We start from the raw sequence: 7,594 nt of genomic DNA, 5'->3' as shown, positions 1-7,594 counted from the left end.
ATTATGCTCTAACTGTTATATAGTCCCAGATCCACATCGCTTTCTTGAATATTTCTATCATGTATCAAAGAACACAGCTTCCATTCTACTTTACATTATGTATGCCATTTTAGGAGTGGCTATTATAAATCGACTATGGATCTGTTATGCTTTCATGCAGATTTTTTTGGATGATGGTCCGCAGAATATAGCTGCAAGGAAGTGTGCAAACATGCACATTGTATTGGTAAGAACAAATGATTATTAAATGGGAATTGATTTTTTTGTAACAAGGGAGCTACTTCATTATTTTTTAACAGTAATAATGGCATTCACTGAAATGGCTCCAAGCTTAGCATGTAGTCTATGAAGGGATGGCAACTGCATCCTTTTCAATAACGTAAGTGTCAGGTTGGGGTAAATATTAAATCAAACTTCTTTTCAAGACAAGATATTTGTATTTTTACAAGAACGTAATACATAAAATTTGGGGGAAATGTGACTTGACAGTTCGATCTTTTTAAGGCAAGATACTCTGTATTTTGACAAGAACCTAGTACATAATATCATTCACAATGGGGAAACAACAGTGAGTTTTATTTGTTCGGATTCGTAATACCCCTGAAGGCTTGTCCAAACCATGTTTGCCTCCATATTTTAACACAAATAGGAACTTAAGTTTCAAGCTCCAATCTCTTTTTCAATGGAAATGTAGAATTGTGGTGGATTATTATTTTTCTCACTGGGCTTTTTAAGGGAACTAATTTTCATTGTAGAGCTTATCTTTTTTAATGAAAATACATATGAGTGAAAGAAAAATAGTAACTATTTTTCTTTGGCTATTCTTGGTTATTAATGCATAGGTTGAAACTCCATCATGGCCTGAAATGATAAGGGAGAATGCATGCCTATAAAAAGATTATTTGGTTCCACTTATTTGCTTCCAGGGTTTGGATTAACCATGCCTATATAAAGATTATACAAAGTTCATACTCACGAGAATACATAAAACTAATTCATGTCTTGAACTCTAGAATTAACAAAATTCCACCCCCCCGAAACATTGATAATTATATAAAGATTAAGGTTCATGCTCACAACATTATATACAACTAATTCATGTACAGTTCTCTCGAGCTAACAAAATGCGCCCCCCCCCAAAACACTCATAATTTTAAAAAATGTTATCTCAAGCTACAAATACGTAAAAGGGGAACCGTAATTTGAAAACCCTCAAAAGAAGCCATAGAACAGGTTCTTCACCTTGCAAACGTTGATCTTAGTGTAAAAGCTTCTCCAAGGTTGAATAAATTACTTGAATTTTGAAAACTAATAGTATGGCATGGTTTCCACATGAAAGAGATGCATGTTAGGCTGATCACGTCTCACATTGTGCACAACCATCCACTCTTCCTTGGTTCATTTTCACCATAGCAGCCACAACAAGATAATATACGCTAGTGGTATTCGAGTTCCAAAACATAAAATTATGTTACAACAGTGTTTCAACAAGAAAGTGATGCTTGTTAATCTGATAATCTTCTACGTACTGCCTAATCATCCACTTGTTCCAAAATCACGATTCCTCTGCTACAAAGAGGAGCTAGAAGAGAATATGATACTCTAATAGTTGTATAGTACCAAATCCACATGTCTTGCTTGAATATTTGTCATGCATCAGAGAACACATCTTCGATTCTTCTCTACATTATGTATGTCATTTTAGTAGTGGCCATTATAAATCGACTGTGGATCTGTTATGTTTTCCTGCAGATATTTTTGGATGACAGTCTGCAAAATATAGCTACAGGGAAGCGTGCAAATATGCACACTGTATTGGTAAGACAAAATGATTCTTAAATGGGAACTGATTTTTTTTTAACAGGGGAACTACTTCATTATTTTTTAATTGTAATAATGGCATTCATTGAAATGGCTCCAAGCTTAGCATGTTCTCTATGAAGGGATGGCAACTGCATCCTTTGAAATGGCTCCAAGCTTAGCATGTAGTCTATGAAGTGATGGCAACTACATCCTTTTCAATAACATAAGTGTCAAGTTGGGGTAAATATTAAATCAGACTTCTTTTCAAGACAAGATATTTTATATTTTTACAAGAACACAATACATAAAATTTGGGGCTAAATGTGATTCGACAGTTCGATTTTTTTAAGGTAAGATACTCTGTATTTTGACAACAACCCGGTACATAATATCATTCACAATGGGGAAACAATAGTGAGTTTTATCTGCTCGGATTCATAATACCCCTGAAGGCTAGTCCAAACCATGTTCGCCTCCATATTTTAACACAAATAGAAACTAAAGGTTCAAGTTCCAAGTTTTTTTTTAAGTGGATTATTATTTTTCTCACTGGGCTTTTTTAGGGAACTAATTTGCATCTTAAAGCTTATCTTTTTTTAATGAAAATACAAATGATTGAAAGAAAAAAAGTAACTATTTTTCTTTGGCTATTCTTGGTTATTAATGAATAGGTTGAAACTCCATCATGGCCTAAAACGATAAGGGAGAATGCATGCCTATACAAAGATTAATTGGTCCAATTGGTTCCACTCCCTGAAACACTGATAATTATATAAAGATTAAGGTTCATGCTCACGACATTATATACAACTAATTCATGTACAGTTCTCTCCAACTAACAAAATTCCCCCCGAAAAGAGATGCATGTTAGGCTGATCACATCCCACATTCCGCACAACCATCCAGTCTTCCCCGGTTCCTTTTCACCACAGCAACCACAACAAGATAATATACGCTGGCAGTATTCGAGTTCCAAAACATAAAATTATGTGACAACAGTGTTTCAACTAGAAAGTGATGCTTTTTAATCTAATCATCTTCCACATACTGCCTAATGGTACACTTTTTCCAAAATCACGATTCGTCTCCTACAAAGAGGAGGTAGAAGAGAATATTATACTCTAACAGTTATATTGTCCCAAATCCACATCGCTTGCTTGAATATTACAGTCATGTATCAGAGAACACAACTTCCATTCCTCTTTACATTATGTATGTCATTTTAGCAGTGGCCATTATAAATAGACTATGGATGTGTTATGTTTCATGCAGATATTTTTGGATGATAGTCCACAAAATATAGCTGCAGGGAAGCATGTAAACATGCACACTGTATTGGTAAGACCAAATGATTCTTAAATGGGAACTGATTTTTATGTAACATGGGAGCTACTTCATTATTTTTTAATTGTAATAATGGCATTCAGTGAAATGGCTCCAAGCTTAGCATGTAGTCTATGAAGGGATGGCAATTGCATCCTTTTCAATAACATAAGTGTCAGGTTGGGGTAAATATTAAATCAAACTTCTTTTCAGGACAAGATATTTTATATTTTTACAAGAACACAATACATAAAATTTGGCGGTAAATGTGACTTGACAGTTTGATTTTTTTAAAGGCAAGATACTATGTATTTTGACAAGAACCCAGTACATAATATCATTCACAATGGGGGAACAACAATGAATTTTATATATTCGGATTCATGATACCCCTGAAGGCTGGTCCAAACCATGTTTGCCTCCATATTTTTACACAAATAAAAACTTAAGGTTCAAGTTCCAAGCTTTTTTTTCAATGCAAATGTAGAATTGTGGTGGATTATTATTTTTCTCACTGGTCTTTTCAAGGGAACTAATTTGCATCATAGAGCTTGTATTTTTTTATGAAAATACATATGATTAAAAAAAACAGTAACTATTTTTCTTTGGCTGTTCTTGGTTACTAATGCATAGGTTGAAACTCCATCATGGCCTGAAACGATAAGGGAGAATGCATGCCTATAAAAAGATTATTTGGTTCTATTGGTTCAACTTATTTTCTTCCAGGTTTTAGATTAAACATGCCTACATAAATATTATACAAAGTTCATACTCACGAAAATACATACAACTAATTCATGTATTGAACTCTAGAATTAAAAAAATTCCCCCCAAAACATTGATAATTATATAAAGATTGAGGATCATGCTCACAACATTATATTCAACTAATTCATGTACAGTTCTCTCGAACTAACAAAATTCCCCCCCAAAAACACTCAGAATTAAAAAAAAATTATCTCAAGCTACAAATAGGTAAAAGGAGAACCATAATTTGCAAACCCTCAAAAGAAGCCATAGAACAAGCTCTTCACCTTGCAAATGTTCATCTTAGTGTAAACGCTTCTCCAAGGTTGAATAAATTACTTGACTTTTGAAAACTAATGTTATGGCATGGTTTCCACATGAAAGAGATGCATGTTAGGCCGATGGCATCCCACATTCTTCATAACCATCCACTCTTCCCTAGTTCATTTTCACCAAAGCAGCCCCAACAAGATACTATACGCTGGTGGTATTCGAGTTCCAAAAGATAAAATTATGTGACAACAGTGTTTCAACAAGAAAGTGATGCTTGTTAATCTGATCATCTTCTACATACTGCCTAATTGTCCACTTGTTCCAAAATCACGACTCCTCTCCTACAAAGAGGAGATAGAAGATAATATTATACTCTAACAATTATATAGTCCCAAATCCACATCCCTTGCTTGAATATTACTGTCATGTATCAGAGAACATAGCTGAGTCCATTCTTCTTTACATTATGTATTTCATTTTAGGAGTGGCCATTATAAATCGACTATGGATCTTGTTATGTTTTCCTGCAGATATTTTTGGATGATAGTCCACGGAATATAGCTGCAGGGAAGCATGCAAACATGCACACTGTATTTGTAAGACCAAATGATTCTTAAATGGAAACTAATTTTTTTTTAACAAGGGAGCTACTTCATTATCTTTTAGCTATAATAATGGCATTCACTGAAATGGCTCCAAGCTTAGCATGTAGTCTATGAAGGGGTGGCAACTGCATCCTTTGAAATGGGTCCAAGCCTAGCATGTAGTCTATGAAGGGATGGTAACTGCATCCTTTGAAATGACTCCAAACTTAGCAAGTGGTCTATGAAGGGATGGCAATTGCATCCTTCGAATGGCTCCAAGCTTAGCATGTGCTCTATGAAGGGATGGCAACTGCATCCATTGAAATGGCTCCAAGCTTAGCATGCAGTCTATGAAGGGATGGAAACTACATCCTTTTCAATCACATAAGTGTCAAGTTGGGGTAAATATTAAATCAATCTTCTTTTCAAGACAAGATATTTTATATTTTTACAAGAACACAATACATAAAATTTGGGGCTAAATGTGACTCGACAGTTCGTTTTTTTAAGGCAATATGCTCTATATTTTGACAAGAATCCAGTACATAATATCATTCACAATGGGGAAACAACAGTGAGTTTATGTGTTCGGATTTGTAATACCACCGAAGGCTGGTCCAAATCATGTTCGCCTCCATATTTTAACACAAATAGAAACTTAAGGTTCAAGTTCCAAGCTTTTTTTCAATGGAAATGTAGAATTGTGGTGGATTATTATTTTTCTCACTGGGCTTTTTAAGGGAACTAATTTGCATCTTAGAGCTTATATTTTTTTATGAAAATACGTATGATTGAAAGAAAAACAATAACTATTTTTCTTTGGTAGTTCTTGGTTATTAATGCATAGGTTGAAACGCCATCATGGCCTGAAACGATAAGGGAGAATGCATGCCTATAAAAAGATTATTTGGTTCTATTGGTTCCACTTATTTGCTTCTAGGGTTTTGGATTAACCATGCCTATATAAAGATTATACAAAGTTCATACTCATGAAAATACATACAACTAATTCATGTATTGAACTCTAGAATTAACAAAATGCCCCCACAAAACAGTGATAATTATATAATGATTAAGGTTCATGCTCACGACATTATATACAACTAATTCATGTACAGTTCTCTCGAATTAAGAAAATGCCCCCCCAAAACACAGAATTTTAAAAAAAGTTATCTCAAGCTACAAATACATAAAAGGAGAACCATCTAAAAAAATGTCAAAAAACACTGGAAATTTTCTTATGTAAGGTTACAAATATGTAAAGAGAGAACCATCTACATCAGAGGTGGTAGCATAAAGTTATGATGTCAATGGGTGTTTGCTGGAAGGAGGCTTTCTCTTCAATAAAGTGAAGATTTTAATGGGCGTGAAAGGAGAACCACCTCCAAAATGTCCAATAGCATTGAGAATTTTGTAATGTAAGGTTACAAATATGTTTAGAGAGAACCACCTACATGAGATGTGACATGAAGTGATGATTTGAATGGGCTGGGCCTTTGCTGAAAGGAGGATTTCTCTTCAATAAAGTGAATATTTTAATGGGCATGTGCTAGAAGGAGCATTTCTATTCAAGGATATTCACACAAACTTATAATGGACATTTCAACCCTCAATGTAGATAAATGAATGCATAGTCATTGTACAATGATGCAATCCCATTCACAAGATGTTGACATGCACATGCAAATTTTTGTACAATCATATAATTTCCACTCACAGGATATTGATTTGTAATTCGATTTTTTTAAGGCAAGATACTCTGTATTTTGACAAGAACCCAGTACATAATATCATTCACAATGGGGAAACAACAGTGAGTTTTATCTACCTCCTCAAAGTAGGAATATTGTAGAATGCAATATTGACATCCTTGTTGGGATCGTCATCTGCTATATATGTAGGCTTATGTTGCATTACGAACCTCTTGCATGCATTTTTCAGGTATGGCTCAAACCTACAACACGTTGCAGGAGTAAAAAACCAAAAACCATTTTACATCTGAATATAAAAATGGTACAAAAATTGAAAATAACACAAATCCAAATTCAAAGCCAAAACCCTGGTAAAAGAAAAGCTAAAATAAGTGAAAAATGAGAAAAATAACATTTTCCCTCTTTTACAGACCTTAAATACTCGTCCAATATGGCCTGCTGCAGCGTATCGTCAAACTGCATGACATGAATGAAATCGACATATAAAGTGGTGGACTCCCTATTTTTCATTGAATCCAACTCTGCCTCGTACATCTTCTGCCTTCCTGACGCTTCTCCACTTACAGCAGAAGCCCCCATGTCCACCATAAACCTGATACCAAAAACACCCATTTCAGAAAACTCAAAACCAACAATCAGAGACCACATTTAATAGAAGTTAGTGTAGAGATGGAGGAGGTAGTAAGCATTAGTGATCAACCACCAACAAGGAGGCAAGCAGTGCGAGTAATGTATCCTTTCTGGCCTGGGCTGCCGCAAAATCCTTCTGGTCACCGAGATGAGCAAGGGAACCCTTCCATCTGGAAGCACCATGAACACTTTTTGGCCTGGGCTGCCACAAAATCCTTCAGGTCACCTTGCTCCCACGAACACTTTCTGGCCTACACTACCGCAAAATCCTTGAGGTCACCAAGCTGAGCAAGGGAACCCTTCAATCTGGAAGCACCACGAACCCTAAGGGTTTTGGGCTGCAGTGGGATGGATGGTTACCCTAACCAAGAAGGTATTCCCCTACACTTCTCTCCAGCAAACGAGATTACTATTACAACACACAACTCACGACTAATCAAAATTAAATAAATTTTTAACAAGAAAACCAGTAAAAAAAAAGACCCTAAAAATAGAACAAAAGCAAAAGCAAGAAACCTGGCT

This window comes from Pinus tabuliformis, chromosome 2_2 (genome assembly GCF_031772625.1).
Source record: "Pinus tabuliformis cultivar Carrire ecotype Pingquan chromosome 2_2, CPIR1, whole genome shotgun sequence".
Classification (NCBI taxonomy): Eukaryota; Viridiplantae; Streptophyta; class Pinopsida; order Pinales; family Pinaceae; genus Pinus; species Pinus tabuliformis.
This window is presented reverse-complemented; position numbering follows the sequence as displayed.